At 56.1% G+C, this 18811-nt stretch overlaps 1 pseudogene; it reads right to left on the reverse strand.

Annotated features, from left to right (window-relative positions):
- The window catches only part of LOC139266998 (protein NLRC3-like), a 47926-nt pseudogene extending 43029 nt beyond the window's left edge, over positions 1 to 4897 (reverse strand).
- Positions 4898 to 18811: the final 13914 nt, after the last annotated feature.

Below are 18811 nucleotides of genomic sequence, written 5' to 3' on the forward strand. Positions count from 1 at the left end.
TGGATATAGGGGGCACTTGCAGAATTAATGATTTTATGGCCCAAAATTTTTTTTTAAAAAGTCTTTAAAAAGTTTAAAAAAAAACAAAAAAAGGGCAGATTGAAAAATGTTTGGAGTGTCCCCCAGATTGGGGGGCATTTTGATTTAATGTTTATTTCGTTATCCAACCAAAAAGAGTTCTGTGGACAAGGGTGGAGCTGTTGGAGGCGTGGCCTGATCATTTGGAGCCTGGAGCAGTGAGGGAAGGAGCTCCCTGCTCTAGCTCCTGCCTGAAGGCCTGGAGAGAACCCTGAGACCAGCCCAGGAAGAGGAGGAAGGGGCTTACTTCATTACAATCCATCCAGAGGGAGAGGAGGAGAGCAGAAAATTCAACAACTTTATTACTTCTACGGAAAGTTGGAGAGAGGGGGAAAGAACAACCTGTGTGGAAGGAGGGAGACTCTACAACATTCTACAGGTGGGTGTTGGTGCATTCCCCTAAAGACATTGTTTTATTGGTGGGGGGAGAAAAGAAGATTTCTCCGAGGCCCGGAACATCGCGGGGTGTGTGTGTGTGTGGCAGTGTGTGTGGAGGTCTTGCTAGGCCCCACACACCACTGAAGCACCCCTCCCCCATTGCCTAGCCTGGGATACCTGGAGCTACCTGGCTGAAGAATTATTAATCACCCTATTTAACATCGTTGGGAGTGTGTGCCTGGGTGGCTCCAGCTGCCCCAGGTGAAGACATCTTCTCCACCCACCCAAAGACCATCCTATAAGACTGTGTCTTGTTTTTCCATCATCTGGGGAATGCACCCCAAAGAAAACACCCACCCATCACTGTGAGGGGAGACCTGCCCTCACAGCTTCCCTCTTTCCCACCCCCAACTCTGTCACACTCTCTGTCTCTCCCCTCTCTCTCTCTCTGAGAGCCGCTTTCCTCCTTAATAAAAATTAAATTAAGACAACTGAGCAGAGGGAGCAAGGCTCCTCCCCAATCGTTAACTAGAGGAGAGGTGTGCCCCACTAAGAGCTCCCTCTGCTCAAACACCAACGAGGCCAATTTAAGACCATTAAGGCCTGTGACTTTGGGGTGGGTGTAGCCCTTAAAGGGACCCCATCATGGCGACCCCATCCACGCCGGTGGCAGGGCCAGCAAGGACATATGTGCAGGCGGTGTCCACATCCACGGCACCTCCTGCTGCCCTGCCACCATTTAAACTAATTACGAAAAAACAAGGGGTCAAGAGCTACAAGAGCGACAATGAGCATCGAGGAGTGCGTGCGGGCGATGGCTGGGGTAGTCGGCCCCTCGGCCATTGTCGCAGCCCCCAAAATGTCTGGGAAGGCCGTGTTCTTCCTGGGGTCGGAGCGGGCGGTGTCCCTGGCCCTTGAAAAGGGGCTCACGGTGGGCGGGACGTTCCTGCCGGTGGACCCTCTCGAGGCCACCGCGCAGAGGGTCATCGTGTCAAACGTCCCGCCCTTTGTTCCCGCTGAGCTCCTCCTCCCTCACCTACACCAACTGGGGGAGGTAAGGTCGGGGATCAACCCCATACCGCTCGGCCTCAGGGAGAACAGCCTGCGCCACGTGTTGTCCTTCCGCCGCCAGCTCTTTGTCCGGCTGGCGCGGGAGGAGACGACCGAGGGGCACTTTAATGTGGTGCACGAGGGGACTGCCTACCGCGTCTTCTGGACGTCGGACGGCGTGCGGTGCCATGCCTGCAGGGAGGTGGGGCACGTTCGCAAGAACTGCCCTGCCTCCAAGGCCGCCAAACCACCGAAGGCGGCCAAGGCTGGCGCCGCCGCCACCCCTCCCCCTAGTTGCGTCCGCGTGCCGGGAGCCGTAGGTGCGCGGGCATCATCGGGGGCCTTTGTTTTCACGGCCTCCGGGGGGGGGGAGGGAGAGCGTCCAGTCAGAAAGAAGGCGCGGAGGAAGGCGAAACATCCAGAGGCGGGTCCCCTCAGTGCGCCAGACAGTTTGATCACCGCGCTGAGCCCAACCCTGTCACCGGCGAGCGCGGGGTGCCCTGAGCCCGTGCCCGAGCCCTTGAACAACACCACAGAGGGGCTCCGGCGCGGGCAAGATAAGAAAAAGGGGGGAGTGGAGCGGGAGGCCTCGGCAGGCATGGAGGTCTCCCTGCCTCCGCGCACCCCCCCAGGAACAAAAGGAGGCGCCGCTCCAATGAAGCGGAGGGGGAACAACATCCCTCCACGGAGCAGTCGGTGCCCGCCGCGTGTCCCGCGTCCCCCATCGGTGCCCCCAAACTGTGCTGTAGGCGAGAGGAATCTGTCCCCGGGGAGGGTGGGGCAGTCGAGGCTGCCCAGCCTCTGCCTCTTGGGGATGGCGTGGAAGATCTGCCTGTCGTGGGGGGCGTGGGGCCAGCGGAGGAATGCGTTGCCGCCGGGTCGAGCGTCCCGGGTACTGAGGCGAGCGGGGCCGAAAAGGCCGAACCTGAGCCCGCCCAGCCAATAACTAACCTCCCCCGGGATTTGCTTGACCCAGAAGAAATACAAAGTGTTAACAATTTTAATGATTCTGTACACGCTGGGCCGGGGGGTGGCGGCGGGGAGGGGGAAGAACAACCCTCGCACCCTACTTTGGAGCTGGGGGACTTGGAGGACCTGGAGAATTTCTTAAACCAGGTCTCTCCGTGTTCCCCGGCTCCTGGGGCGGAGGAGGAACCCCTTCCGCTGTCGCTTCCTGACCCAGCACCAATTTTAAAAGAGCCCAGTGGGGACTCCTCTGCCGACGATCCTGGGGGTGGGATCGGGACAGAGCCAGGGCCGGATGGAGCGGCCGGGCCGTTTGCCGTACCTCGTGCGGTCGACGGACCGGCTGCTGGCGGCGACCTCCCAGAGGGGGACGGGGACTCGGTGGGGGACGAGGGAGAAGATCTCGAGTCCATCGCCAGTGAGGCCGTGGATCTCCTCGTGCCCGCCGCTAAGTCCCCCCTCATTCCTGTAAAGGAACTCCGGGACTTTTTGGTCCAGAGCCAGGGTCGCCACAACCGAGCCCATCTGGCCCGGGAAAGATGGTCCGAGCCGGGGCTGCTCATCGCGTCCGTCCGCGCCGCCGTTAAAACCATGGCCGCGGGCGGGCCCTTATCAAAGGCGCAAGGTCTTGAGCTGCGCCGGCTCAAAGGGTTCCTCGCTGGGCTGCTGAAGGAGTGGAGGTCAACAAACGACTCCACTCCACCCCCACAATAGGTTAGGTAGAGGTTGCACTATGCTTTTGTCATGAAGATAACCATAGCCAGCCTCAACATCAACGGCGGCAGAGAGGCACACCGTAGATTTAACTAATTTTCGCTCCTGCGGGAGGGGAAATATGCGGTGTGCTTCCTGCAAGAAACCCACACAGTTCCAGGAAACAAAGCCACGTGGCTCCTGGAATGGCAAGGAGAGGTCCGCATGAGCCACCACACTACCACTTCTTGTGGGGTGGCCATCTTGCTGGCCCTGCATTTACAGCCGGATATCTTGGGGGTCGAGGAGCCCGTGCCAGGCCGCTTGCTGCACATCACGGTTCGCCTGGGGGATGTGCCGCTCCATCTCGTGAACGTGTACGCCCCTCAGCCCGGCCCGCAGCAAACGCGCTTCTTCGAAGAAGTGTCCGCTCTTCTTGGCTCCGTCGATGTCAGTGACTGCATTGTCCTCGGTGGGGATTTTAACTGCACCCTCGAGGCGAGGGACCGCTCCGGTGCCCCGCAGTGCATGACGGCGATGGAGAAGTTGAGGGACCTGGTCGGGTCCTTCGACTTGGTGGACGTCTGGCGAAATCTCCACCCCGACTCCAGCGCCTTTACTTGGGTGAGGCCTGGAGTAGGATGGTCCAGAGTCGACCGCCTTTACATGTCTCGGGCGTACGTTTCCTGCGTCCCGGCGGCCTCCATGCGGCCAGTGCCATGTTCGGACCACCACCTGGTGTGGGCGGAGCTCGCTTCGCTCCGCGCGGGGACGGGGTCCGCGTACTGGCACTTTAACAACCGGCTGCTGGAGGACGTGCGGTTCCAGGACTCGTTCCGTCGATTCTGGTCCGACTGGAGAAGGAAGCAGGGGGGCTTCCCCTCCTTGAGGCTATGGTGGGACGTGGGCAAGGCTCACGTCCGCGTCTTCTGTCAAGAGTACGCGAGGGGGTCGACCAAGAGGCGGGCGGCCAGAGTCGGGCGCCTAGAAAATGAGATGCTCGACCTGGAGTCCCGTCTCGGTCAAGTCGTCGAGGACCCGGCCCTGCGGACGGTGTACGAAGCGAAGAAGGCCGCGCTGAAGGACCTGCAGCTCGTCGGGTCCCGAGGCGCGTTCGTGAGGTCGCGGATCCGATTCCTGCGGGATCTGGACCACGGCTCCCCCTTCTTCTACTCACTGGAAAAAAGGTAGAGTGTCCGTAAGCAGCTCTTGACGCTGCTGGCCGATGACAGCTCTCGCGTCTCGGATCCGGAGGGCATCAACAACAGGGCCCGTGAATATTATGGGGCTCTGTTCTCTCCGGAGCCGTCCAGCGAGGAAGCGCGTAGAGTTTTGTGGGAGGACCTTTTGAAGGTCAGCCCGGAGGGCGCCGAAAATCTGGAAGCTCCGCTAAGCCTGGCTCTCGAGGGGAAAAGCTCCGGGGCTGGACGGGCTGACCGTGGAGTTCCACAGGGCGTTCTGGGACGTCCTGGGGGAAAGTCTGGCGACCGGGGAGATGCCCCTCTCTTGGCGCAGGGCAGTCATCGTCCTGCTGCCTAAGAAGGGCGACCTCCGCCTCCTTAAGAACTGGCGCCCGGTCTCCCTCCTCAGCACGGACTACAAAATCTTTACCAGGGCGATGTCTGCTCGCCTTGGCGCCGTGCTGGACCACATGATCCACCTCGACCAGTCCTTCATGGTCCCGGGCCGGAAAATCCACGATAACATCCATCTGGTCCGGGACCTCATCCATCATTCCCAGGAGGCTTGTCTGTCGGTCGCCTTCCAATCTCTTGACCAAGAGAAGGCGTTCGACAGGGTGAATCATGACTATCTGTTCTGAACTCTGCGCGCTTTCGGGTTCGGGACGCATTTTGTCGCCCGGATCCGACTTTTGTAAGCCGCCGTGGAGTGTCTGATTAAGGTTAACGGGTCCTTGACGGCGCCCCTTTGCTTTGGGAGAGGGGTGCGCCAGGGACGCCCCATGTCTGGCCAGTTATATGCCATCTGCGTGGAGCCTTTCCTGCGCCTCCTGCGGACGAGGTTGACGGGACTGGCTCTGCAAGGGCCGGGCGTGGAGGTCGTCCTCTCGGCTTACGCCGATGACGTGCTCCTCGCGGTAGAGGATCCCGCTGACCTGCGGAGGATGCGTGAGTGCCAGGAGATTTACTCGGCCGCATCCTCCGCCAGGATCAACTGTGAGAAATGTTGTGGACTCCTGGTGGGTCAGTGGCGGGTGGACTCCCTGCCTGAGGAGCTCAGGCCTTTTGCCTGGAGCACAACCCATCTCCTCTATCTGGGAGTCTACCTTAGCCCCGATGAGGAAGCCTGGCCGGCAAACTGGCAAGAGCCGCTCGCCTAGGGCGCTGGACAGGACTGCTCCGAGTGCTGTCCTACAGGGGTCGAGCGCTAGTCATAAACCAGCTGGTGGCCGCCATTCTGTGGTACCGGCTGGTCACTTTGACCCCTCCCCCTGCGTTTGTCACCAAGATACAGAAGAAGCTGGTGGACGACTTCTGGAACAAGAAGAAGCACTGGGTCTCTGCCACGGTCTTGAGTCTCCCGCTTGGGGAGGGCGGTCAGTCGTTGGTGTGCGTCAGCGCCCAGCTCGCGACTTTCCGTCTTCAGATCCTGCAGAGATACCTTTACGTCGAGCCCCCTCCTAGGTGGCGTGCTCTGGCGACGTATTTCTTCCACCAGCAGCACGGCCTCAACTACGACACGCAGCTCCTGTTTGTGAGCTTGGGGGGCGTCAGGACCGCCGTCCAGGAGCTGCCTGTCTTTTACAAGGAACTCATCAAGGTCTGGAACAAAGTCTCCACCAAGCGCAGCTCTCCGCCGGCTGGAGTGGCGGCTGTCCTGCAGGAGCCACTGCTCGGGAATCCGTACCTCCACGACCGAGGTTTCAGGTGGCGGTCGGGCGAGAGGGCTGGTGAGGTGACCAGGGTCAGGGACCTGCTCGATGGCGGAGGAGCGGGCTGGATGGTGCCAGACACGCTGGTGCGGCGCCTAAATTTGTCCGACATCCGCCGCGCGGCCAATGCCATCGAGTCGCTAAAAACAGCTCTGGGCACTGACTCCGTTAGGTGCATTGAGGAGGCTCAAGCACGTCGGGAGATCCCGTCCGAACTGACCCCCGTCCGGACGGAATTCCTCATCGGCGCCAAACCCTGGAACCTCCCTCAGGAGCCGGCACCTCACAACTTGAGCCGCCTCGGGGAAATCCCCTCCGTGCCTTTCAGTTCTGCGCGGAGGGGTTTCTTGTACGGGCTGCTCCTGCACACTCTCAACTTTGCCATCCTCGCCTGCCGTCCGGACACGCCATGGCGTACCATCTTGCCATCTGGAGGAGGCGGGGGTCCCCGATGGAGGGCACTCTACGCGGGAGTCCTCCCAGTATTTATCAGGGACTTGGCCTGGAGGGTGGTGCACGGAGCAGTGCCGTGCAATACATTTTTAAGCCGGTTCACGGGCTCCCAGGCCGCCTGCAATTTCTGCGGTCTGGAGGAGTCCGTGTTCCATGTTTTTATTGAGTGCACGAGGTTGCAGCCCCGGTTTTATTATTTAAAGGGGATGCTCCTGAAATTCTGGCTGCACTTCAGTCCCACTCTCCTGATCTTTGGGCACCCTGTGCGGAGGGGAGCGGGTAGGTCCGAAGGCCTCCTCGTAGGACTGCTCCTGGGCACGATCAAGGGGGGCCATCAGCCGGTCCAGGCAGCGGGCGGTCGAGGGGGTCGTTCAACCTGACTGCCTGCCTCTCTTCCGCGGTTACATCCGGTCCAGGGTGTCCTTGGAGATGGAGCACGCGGTGTCCACCGGTACGCTCGCGGCCTTCCGCGAGAGGTGGGCGCCGGAGGGACTGGAGTGCATCATCACCCCCGGCAACCAAATTTTAATTTGATTTTATTTATTTTACAGTTTGATTTGTTTTAATTGCCGGTTTTAGTGTCCCCCTCCCCTTTTATAGGGGGCACTTGTAGAATTTACGATTTTATGGCCCCAAATTTTTTTTTTTTAATTTCAAAAACAAAGTAAAAAAACCAAAAAAACAAAAAAAGGGCAGTTTGAAAGATGTTTGGAGTGACCCCCAGATTGGGGGGCATTTGATTTAATGTTTATTTCGTTCTCCAACCAAAAAGAGTTCTGTGGACAAGGGTGGAGCTGTTGGAGGCGTGGCCTGATCATTTGGAGCCTGGAGCAGTGAGGGAAGGAGCTCCCTGCTGTAGCTCCTGCCTGAAGGCCTGGAGAGAACCCTGAGACCAGCCCAGGAAGAGGAGGAAGGGGCTTACTTCATTACAATCCATCCAGAGGGAGAGGAGGAGAGCAGAAAATTCAACAACTTTATTACTTCTACAGAGAGTTGGAGAGAGGGGGAAAGAACAACAACCTGTGTGGAAGGAGGGAGACTCTACAACATTCTACAGGTGGGTGTTGGTGCATTCCCCTAAAGACATTGTTTTATTGGTGGGGGGAGAAAAGAAGATTTCTCTGAGGCCCGGAACATCGCGATGGGTGTGTGTGTGTGTGGAAGTGTGTGTGGGGTTCTTGCTTACAGCTAGGCCCCACACACCACTGAAGCACCACTCCCCCATTGCCTAGCCTGGGATAGCTGGAGCTACCTGGCTGAAGAATTATTAATCACCCTATTTAACGTCGTTGGGAGTGTGTGCCTGGGTGGCTCCAGCTGCCCCAGGTGAAGACATCTTCTCCACCCCACCCGAAGACCATCCTATAAGACTTTGTCTTGTTTTATTCCATCATCTGGGGAGTGCACCCCAAAGAAAACATCCACCCATCACTGAGGCGAGACCTGCCCTCACAGCTTCCCTCTTTCCCACCCCCCACTCTCTCTCTCTGTCACTCTCTCTGTCTCTTCCCTCTCTCTCTCTCTGAGAGCCCCTTTCCTCCTTAATTAAAATTAAATTAAGACAACTGAGCAGAGGGAGCAAGGCCCCTCCCCAATCGTTAACTAGAGGAGAGATGTGCCCCACTAAGAGCTCCCTCTGCTCAAACACCAACGAGGACAATTTAAGACCATTAAGGCCTGTGACTTTGGGGTGGGACCCCGTGATGGCGACCCCATCCACGCCGGTGGCAGGGCCCGCTAAGATGTACGCGCAGGCGGCGTCCACATCCACGGTGCCTCCTGCACCTCCTGCTGCCCTGCCACCATTCAGACTCATAACAAAAAAACGGGGTCAAGAGCTACACTCACCCCACAATGAGCATCGAGGAGTGCGTGCGGGCGATGGCTGGGATAGTCGGCCCCTCGGCCATTATCGCAGCATCCGAAATGTCTGGGAAGGCGGTGTTCTTCCTGGGGTCAGAGCGGGCGGTGTCCCTGGCCCTTGAAAAGGGGCTCACGGTGGGCGGGACGTTCCTACCGGTGGACCCTCTCGAGGCCACCAGGCAGATGGTTATCCTTTCCAACGTCCCGCCCTTTGTTCCCGCTGAGCTCCTCCTCCCTCACCTACACCAACTGGGGGAGGTAAGGTCAGGGATCAACCCCATACCGCTCGGCCTCAGGGAGAACAGCCTGCGCCACGTGTTCTCCTTCCGCCGCCAGCTCTTTGTCCGGCTGGCGCGGGTGGAAACGACAGAGGGCAGTTTTAATGTGGCGCACGAGGGGACTGCCTACCGCGTCTTCTGGACGTCGGACGGCGTGCGGTGCCATGCCTGCAGGGAGGTGGGGCACGTTCGCAAGAACTGCCCCGCCTCCAAACCACCGAAGGCGGCCAAGGCTGGCGCCGCCGCCACCCCTCCCACTAGTTGCGTCCGCGTGCCGGGAGCCGTAGGTGCGCGGGCATCGTCGGGGATTTGTTTTCACGACCTCCGGCGGGGGGGAGGGAGAGCGTCCGGTTGGAAAGAAGGCGCGGAGGAAGGCGAAACACCTCGAGGCAGGTCCTCTCAGTGCGCCAGACAGTCTGATCACCGCGCTCAGCCCAACCCTGTCACCAGCAAGCGCGGGGTGCCCTGAGCCCGTGCCCGAGCCCTTGAACAACACCGCAGAGGGGCTCGGGCGAGGGCAAGATAAGAAAAAGGGGGGAGTGGAGCAGGAGGCCTCGGCAGACATGGAGGTCTCCCTGCCTCTGCACCCCCCCAGGAACAAAAGGAGGCGCCGCTCCAATGAGGCAGAGGGGGAACAACATCCCTCCGCGGAGGAGTCGGTGCCCGCCGCGTGTCCCGCGTCCCCCACCAGCGCCCCCAAACTGCGCCATAGGCGAGAGGAATCTGTCCCCGGGGAGGGTGGGGCAGTCGAGGCTGCCCAGCCTCTGCCTCCCGGGGATGGCGTGGAAGATCTGCCTGTCGTCGGGGGCGTGGGGCCAGCGGAGGAATGCGTAGCCGCCGGGTCGAGCGTCCCGGGGACTGAGGCGAGCGGGGCCGAAAAGGCCGAACCTGAGCCCGCCCAGCCAATACCCAACTTCCCCCGGGAGTCGCTCGACCTGGAAGAATTACAAAGTGTTAACAATTTTAATGATTCTGTACACGCTGGGCCGGGGGGTGGTGGCAGGGAGGGGGAAGAACACCAACCCTCGCCCCCTACTTTGGAGCTGGGGGACTTAGAGAATTTCTTAAACCAGGTCTCTCCGTGTTCCCCAGTTCCTGGGGCGGAGGGGGAACCCCTTCCGCTGTCGCTTCCCGACCCAGCACCAATTTTAAAAGAGCCCAGTGGGGACTCCTCTGTCGACGATCCTGGGGGTGGGATCGGGACAGAGCCAGGGCCAGATAGAGCGGCCGGGCCGTTTGCCGTACCTCGTGCGGTCGACGGGCCGGCTGCTAGCGGCGACCTCCCGGAGGGGGACGGGGACTCGGTGGGGGACTCGGGAGAAGATCTCGAGTCCATTGCCAGTGAGGCCGTGGATCTCCTCGCGCCCGCCGCTGAGCCCCCCTCATTCCCGTAGAGGAACTCCGGGACTTTTTGGTACAGAGCCAGGGTCGCCGCAACCGAGCCCGTCTGGCCCTGGAAAGATGGTCCGAGCCGGGGCTGCTCGTCGCGTCCGTCCGTGCCGCCGCTAAAACCATGGCTGCGGGCGGGCCCTTATCAAAGGCGCAAGGCCTTGAGCTGCGCCGGCTCAAAAGGTTCCTTGCTGGGCTGCTGAAGGAGTGGAGGTCAACAAAAGACTCCACTCCCTCCCCCACAATAGGTTAAGGTAGAGGTTGCACTATGCTTTTGCCATGAAGATAACCATAGCCAGCCTCAACATCAACGGCGGCAGAGAGGCACGCCGTAGATTTAACAATTTTTCGCTCCTGCGGGAGGGGAAATATGCGGTGTGCTTCCTGCAAGAAACCCACACCGTTCTGGGAGACGAAGCCACGTGGCTCCTGGATTGGCAAGGAGAGGTCCGCATGAGCCACCTCACCGCCACTTCTTGTGGGGTGGCCATCTTGCTGGCCCCGCATTTTCAGCCGGAGATCTTGGGGGTCGAGGAGCCCGTGCCAGGCCGCTTGCTGCACATCACGGTTCGCCTGGGGGACGTGCCGCTCCATCTCGTGAACGTGTACGCCCCTCAGCCCGGCCCGCAGCAAACGCGCTTCTTCGAAGAGGTGTCCGCTCTTCTTGGCTCCGTCGACGTCGGCGACTGCATTGTCCTCGGGGGGGATTTTAACTGCACCCTCGAGGCGAGGGACCGCTCCGGTGCCCCGCAGTGCATGACGGCGATGGAGAAGTTGAGGGACCTGGTCGGGTCCTTCGACTTGGTGGACGTCTGGCGAAATCTCCACCCCGACTCCAGCGCCTTTACTTGGGTGAGGTCTGGAGTAGGATGGTCCAGAATCGACCGCCTTTACGTGTCTCGGGCGTACGTTTCCTGCGTCCCGGCGGCCTCCATGCAGCTGGTGCCGTGTTCGGACCACCACCTGGTGTGGGTGGAGCTCGCTTCACTCGAGGACGGGGTCCACGTACTGGCATTTTAACAACCAGCTGCTGGAGGACGTGCGGTTCCAGGACTCGTTCCGTCGATTCTGGGCCGACTGGAGAAGGAAGCAGGGGGGCTTCCCCTCCTTGAGGCTATGGTGGGACGTGGGCAAGGCTCACGTCCGCGTCTTCTGTCAAGAGTACGCGAGGGGGTCGACCAAGAGGCGGGCGGCCAGGGTCGGGCGCCTAGAAAAAGAGGTGCTCGACCTGGAGTCCCGTCTCGGTCAAGTCGTCGAGGATCCGGCCCTGCGGACGGTGTACGAAGCGAAGAAGGCCGCGCTGAAGGACCTGCAGTTCATCGGGTCCCGAGGCGCGTTCGTGAGGTCGCGGATCCGGTTCCTGCGGGATCTGGACCGCGGCTCCCCCTTCTTCTACTCGCTGGAAAAAAGACAGTGTCCGTAAGCAGCTCTTGATGCTGCTGGCCGACGACGGCTCTCTCGTCTCGGATCCAGAGGGCGTCAACAACAGGGCCCGTGAATATTACGGGGCCCTGTTCTCTCCGGAGCCGTCCAGCGAGGAAGCACGTCGAGTTTTGTGGGAGGACCTGCCGAAGGTCAGCCCGGAGGGCGCCGAAAATCTGGAAGCTCCGCTAAGCCTGGCGGAGCTGACCAGCGCCCTCGACCGGCTCTCGAGGGGAAAAGCTCCGGGGCTGGACAGGCTGACCGTGGAGTTCCACATGCCATTCTGGGCTGTCCTGGGGGGCGACTACACGCGGGTCCTGGGGGAAAGTCTGGTGACCGGGGAGATGCCCCTCTCTTGGCGCAGGGCAGTCATCGTCCTGCTGCCTAAGAGGAGCGATCTCCGCCTCCGTAAGAACTGGCGCCTGGTCTCCCTCCTCAGCACGGACTACAAAATCTTCGCCAGGGCGATGTCTGCTCGCCTTGGCACCGTGCTGGACCACATTATCCACCCCGACCAGTCCTCCACGGTCCCGGGTCGGAAAATCCACGATAACATCCATCTGGTCCGGGACCTCATCCATCATTCCCAGGAAGCTGGTCTGTCGGTCGCCTTCCTATCCCTCGACCAAGAAAAGGCGTTCGACAGGGTGGATCACAACTATCTGTTCGGGACTCTGCGCGCTTTCGGGTTCGGGACGCATTTCGTCGCCGGGATCCGACTTTTGTATGCCGCCGCTGAGTGTCTGATTAAGGTTAACGGGTCCTTGACGGCGCCCCTTCGCTTTGGGAGAGGGGTGCGCCAGGGATGCCCCATGTCCGGCCAGTTATATGCCATCTGCTTGGAGCCTTTCCTACACCTCCTGCGGACGAGGTTGACGGGACTGGCTCTGCAAGGGCCGGGCGTGGAGGTCGTCCTCTCGGCTTACGCCGATGACGTGCTCCTCGCGGTAGAGGATCCCGCTGACCTGCGGAGGATGCGTGAGTGCCAGGATATTTACTCGGCCGCATCCTCCGCCGGAATCAACTGGGAGAAATGTTCCGGACTCCTGGTGGGTCAGTGGTGGGTGGACTCCCTGCCAGAGGAGCTCAGGCCTTTTTCCTGGAGCACGACCCATCTCCTCTATCTGGGAGTCGACCGTAGCCCCGACGAGGAAGCCTGGCCGGCGAACTGGCAGGAGCTGGAGGCCAAGGTCGCCGCTCGCCTAGGGCGCTGGACAGGACTGTTCCGAATGCTGTCCTACAGGGGTCGAGCGCTAGTCATAAACCAGCTGGTGGCCGCCATGCTGTGGTACCGGCTGGTCACTTTGACCTCTCCCCCTGCGTTTGTCACCAAGATACAGAAGAAGCTGGTGGGCTTCTTCTGGAACAACAGGAAGCACTGTGTCTCTGCCGCGGTCTTGAGTCTCCCACTTGGGGAGGGCGGTCAGTCATTGGTGTGCGTCAGCGCCCAGCTCACGACTTTCCATCTTCAGACCCTGCAGAGATACCTTTACGTCGAGCCCCCTCCTAAGTGGCATGCTCTGGCGACGTATTTCTTCCGCCAGCAGCACGGCCTCAACTACGACACGCAGCTCCTGTTTGTGAGCTTGGGGGGCGTCAAGACCGCCGTCCAGGAGCTGCCTGTCTTTTACAAGGAATTCACCAGGGTCTGGAACAAAGTCTCCACCAGGCGCAGCTCTCCACCGGCTGGAGTGGCGGCTGTCCTGCAGGAGCCGCTGCTTGGGAATCCGTACCTCCATGACCGAGGTTTTAGGTGGCAGTCGGATGAGAGGGCTGTGGCTGGTGAGGTGACCAGGGTCAGGGACCTGCTCGATGGCGGAGGAACGGGCTGGATGGCGCCAGACACGCTGACGCGGCGCCTAAATTCGGCCGACGTCCGCCGCGCAGCCGATGCCATCGAGTCGCTAAAAACAGCTCTCGGCCCTGACTCCGTTAGGTGCATCGAGGAGGCTCAAGCACGTGGGGAGATCCCGTCCGAACTGACCCCCGTCCGGACGGAATTCCTCATCGGCGCCAAACCCCGGAACCTCCCTTGGGAACCGGCGCCTCACAACTTGAGCCGCCTCGAGGAAATCCCCTCCGTGCCTTTCAGTTCCGCGCGGAGGGGTTTCCTGTACGGGCTGCTCCTGCACACTCTCAACTTTGCAATCCTCGCCTGCCATCCGGACACGCCATGGCGTACCATCTTGCCATCCGGAGGAGGCAGGTGTCCTCGATGGAGGGCACTCTATGCGGGAGTCCTCCCACTATTTATCAGGGACTTGGCCTGGAGGGTGGTGCACGGAGCAGTGCCGTGCAATAAATTTTTAAGCCGGTTCACGGGCTCCCAGGCCGCCTGCAATTTCTGCGGTCTGGAAGAGTCCATGTTCCTTGTTTTTATCGAATGTACGAGGTTGCAGCCCATGTTTTATTATTTAAAAGGGGCTGCTCCTGAAATTCTGGCTGCACTTCAGTCCCACACTCCTGATCTTTGGGCACCCTGTGCGGAGGGGAGCGGGTAGGTCCGAGGGCCTCCTCGTAGCACGGGCGGTCGAGGGGGTCCTTCAGCCTGACTGCCTGCCTCTCTTCCGCGCGTACATCTGTGCCAGGGTGTCCTTGGGAGATGGAGCACGCGGTCTCCACCGGTACGCTCGCGGCCTTCCGCGAGAGGTGGGCGCCGGAGGGACTGGAGTGCATCGTTACCCCCGGCAACCAAACTCCAAACTTTAATTTGATTTTATTTATTTTACAGTTTGATTTGTTTTAATTGCTGGCTTTAGTGTCCCCCTCCCCTTTTGTAGGGGGCAATTGTATAATTTATGATTTTATGGCCCCCAAATTTTTTTTTTAAGTCAAAAAAACAAAAACAAAAAAAGGGCAGTTTGAAAAATGTTTGGAGTGTCCCCCAGATTGGGGGGCATTTGATTTAATGTTTATTTCGTTATCCAACCAAAAAGAGTTCTGTGGACAAGCACTCCAATGTCCCTTTGTTCATCTACTCTATTAAGTGGCCTACCGCTTAATGTGTATACTCTTTCCTTATTAGCCCTCCCAATGTGCATCACCTCACACTTCTCTGAATTAAATTCCATTTGCCACTGCTCTGCCCACCTGAACAGTAGATTGATATCCTCCTGCAGCTCATGACCTTCCTCTTCATTATCAACCACACAGGCAATTTTAGTGTCAGCTGCAAACTTCTTAATCATACTCCCGATATTCAAATCTAAATCATTGATATATACCACAAAAAGCAAGGGACCCAGTACTGAGCCCTGCGGAACCCCACTGGAAACATCCTTCCAGGCACACAAACATTCATCAATCATTACCCTTTGCTTCCTAACTGCAAGCCAATTTTGGATCCAACTTGACACTTTGCCATGTATCCCATGGGCTTTAATCTTCATGACCAGTCTACATGTGGGACCTTATCAAAAGCTTTGCTAAAATCCAAATATACTACATCGTACGCACTACCCTCTTGGTTACCTCCTCAAAAAATTCAATCCGCTTAGTCAAACACAATCTTCCCTTAACAAATCCATGCTAACTGTCCCTAATTAATCCTTGCCTTTCCAAATGCAGATTTATCCTGTCTTTAAGGATTTTTTCCATGAATTGCCCCACCACTGAGGTTAGGCTAACAGGCCTGTAATTACTCGGCTTATCCTTTTCTCCCTTCTTAAACAAGGGTACTACATTAGCAGTCCTCCAATCCTCTGGCACCATGCCCAGATCCAAAGAGGACTGGAAAATGATGGTCAAGGCCTCTGCTCTTTCCTCATTTCCTTCGCTCAACAGCCTGGGATGCATTTCATCCGGGCCTGGGAACTTAACTACTTTCAAAGCTGCTAATCCTCTTAATACTTCCTCTCTCACTATATATTAATTTCATCCAAAATATCATACTCCTCCTCGATAGCAATATCTGCATTGCCTCTTTCCTTTGTGAAGACAGATGCAAAGTATTCGGTAAGAACCCTGCCAACATCTTCTGCCTCCACACAGATTACCCTCATGGTCTCTAATAGGCCCTACCCTTTATTAGTTACCATCTTACTCTTAATATATTTATAGAACATCTTAGGGTTTTCCTTAATTTTACTGGCTAAGAATTTCTCATGCTCTCTCTCAGCATTCCTAATATCCTTTTTAAATTTGCCTCTTAACTTTCTATATTTCTCTAAAGATTCTACAGTATTTAGCAGTTGATATATAACATAAGCGTCCCTTTTTTTCTTAATTCTCCCCTGTAAATCCCTCGACATCCAGGGGGCTCTAGAATTATTTTTCCCAGCCGTTTTTTTTTCAGGGCATATATTTAGTCTGAGCCTTCCGGATCTCCTCCTCAAATGCAACCCACTGTTCCGACACTAATTTACCCACAAGTAGCTGTTTCCAGTCCACTATGGCCGAATCACTCCTTAACTTAGCAAAATTAGCTTTTCCCCAATTTGGAACTTTTATTCCAGGCCTATTCTTCTCCTTATCGATAACCAACTTGAATCTGACTGAATTATGGTCACTGGCACCCAAGTGGTCTCCCATTAATACCCCTTTAACCTGCCCAGCTTCATTCCCCAAAACTAAATCCAAGATCGCCCCCTCTCATGTTGGGCTTCCTACATACTGACTACATACCGCAGCACTTTGCAATTTTTCTCCATTTAAATAATAATTTGCTCTTCAATTTTTTTTTTGACCAAACTGCATAACCTCGCACTTTCAAACATTATACTCCATCTGCCAAATTTTTGCCAACTCACTTAGCCTGTCTATGTCCTTTTGCAGGTTTTTTGTGTCCTCCTCACACATTGCTTTTCCTCCCATCTTTGTATAGTCAGCAAACTTGGTCCCTTCATCGAAGTCGTTTAATATAGGTTGCAAATAGTTTGGATCCTAGCACAGATCCCTGCGGCACCCCACTGTGAAACACACCTGTCATAATCCTGATACACTGAAACCCCATACATACCTGGCAGGATCTTGATGCACTGAAACCCCATACACTATCAATAAACATTTATTTATCGCCGCAGTATGGGGAGGTGTTTAATCTATGGGACTCTATAGTGAACAGTTTTATAGAGCTGATGCAACTAACTGCAACGTTGTTGGTTAAAGATCTGTTAAAATACATTGATAAAGTGTCTCCAGATATTAAAAGGAAGGGCATGTCAGGAAAGAGCAACAAGGCCTTGAAACTCTCCCAGGATCGGATTAAAGCAGACAAACTGGGCACAGACCAGAGCACCGCTGCAGGGGCCTGAACATTAATAACTTTTATTTATATAGCACCTTTAACGTAGTAAAACATCGCAAAGCACTTCACAACAGTGTTACAAGACAAATAGATAAATTGGACACCGAGCCACAAATGAAGAAATTAAAGGCAGATGTCCAAAAGCATGTTTAAAGAGGTAGGTTTTAAGGAACGTCTTGAAGGAGGGAAGAGATGTAGAGAGGCGTAGAGGATCAGGGAGTGAGTTCCAGAACTTGGGGTCCAGGCAGCTGAAGGCACGGCCTCCAATGGTTGAGCAGGTAAAATGAGGGCTGTTCAAGAGGGTAGAATTTGAGGAGCGCAGACATCTTGTGGGGTTGCAAAATACACTGCACAAATATAGTGGCCGGGGCTGGCAGACTGTGTTTGAGCATTGCTGCGGGTAAAGCTCACACACAACACAAGCTTCTGTTCAAGTGTTGTCTTGTCCCCCGGTGTGTGCGGGAGAACAGGCGGAGACTCGCAGCACCAGGGAGCGGGTTGTTCTGGCCTGACTCAATGTTTGTCGATTTAACAATAACATCAAGCTTGGAGGTGGGGATATTGTTTGTGATCAGAATACTGGGCACATCAGTTCAGCATCAGGGCTGGTGGTAAGATCAGCAATTTCAGGACATTTGTAATTGAAATGTAACAGTTTATTTCGAACAATGTGTCTGTTTTACTGAACTCCCCTGGAACAGGAAGAGATAAATTAAAATCTATAATCACCTTTGTGGCAGGATTATTTGTCAAACCGGTTCAATGTTGTTTCAGCAGCAAGGCCGCTCCCTGTTCTGAGGGCTGGCAGCAACTTTCACACAGAGGCCGAAGCTCTGAATCTCAGAACAAGCAGCAGGTCAAATTCACAATTTGTCATTTGCTCAAATCACACGGGGAACTTCTACCTGATTTGTTGCAGTGAAACAACAAGGATAGAACTGGAAAAATCTACACGGAAATAGAGACAGACAATTACTGCGGTATCGAGGTAAGGTAACTTCTCAGATTTATTGCTGTGTTTTACTCTTCCATTTTTGCCTTCACTCTTCCTCTAAAGCCTGTGTTTCGAGGTCTGATGTGTTCCCCAGCGCCAGGGAGACAGCCATTCTGAGTGTGGGCTCCGACTGTGACTGAGGGCAATCCATTTTACACCGGGGATTTCAGGGTTAAACCCACTGCGGGTCTCCCCACAGACACATTTTAAAGCGGTTGTGGGACAAAAAGCAGGAACACGGACTCTGGGGATTTAGCCCAGTGTCGCCTCCTCCCTATTGCAGAATTCGCAGTTCAGACAGACAGGGTTGGGAACCTGTGTCCTTCTAACTCGGTATGAATGTTTTATTGACTCTCTCACTGAACCGATTGGTGCCCAGTACCTTTTTGTTTAACTGATCAAAGACGGGACCAGCAGTTCAGACCAAACACACAGTTCAGCTCAGTAAAGGGTTAACGCTCTCAGACTGACCGATTATCGCTCTGTGCCGAGCACCGGGAAAATCAGCCTCGGGTTACCTGAGGCCGGACTGAGCGCGACCCAGTCACAGCAACCTCGGAGATAAAACTTACCCCGGTTAATTATAATAACGAAAGGCTGTATAACCGAGAAATGTCAGTTTAACTCAGTCAGAAATATGTGTGAATTAGGTGGGAGAATGGAGCAGGACCGTGGGTTTTTACTGAAGAAAGTTAACGTTAATGAGGCGGATATTGTCAGACTGGCTGAAGAGAAAATGCGAGCGGCCGCTCCCTTTGGAGAGAAACTGATTCAGGAATGTTTTAGCTGGAAACCGGTTTCCGGGCTGAAAACACCTTTCCCACAGGTGCTAAAACCAGTTGCTGACCGTTATATAAAGAGTAATTACCTAAAATTACAAAGGGTAGGAGTGCCCCGCGACATTTAGCAAATCTCTGTTTCACTGAACTTCCCTGGAACAAGACATAAATGAAAATCTATAATCACATCTGTTCACAGGTGAAGTGGCAGCGAATTGTCAAACCGGTTGGATTTGATTTGATGAGAAAGGCCGCTCCCTGTTCTGAAGCGAATGCGGAATGTTTCAGTTTAAACAACCCTGAGGGCTGGCAGCAACTTTCACACAGAGG

The sequence above is a fragment of the Pristiophorus japonicus genome, chromosome 7 (genome assembly GCF_044704955.1).
Source record: "Pristiophorus japonicus isolate sPriJap1 chromosome 7, sPriJap1.hap1, whole genome shotgun sequence".
Lineage (NCBI taxonomy): Eukaryota > Metazoa > Chordata > Chondrichthyes > Pristiophoridae > Pristiophorus > Pristiophorus japonicus.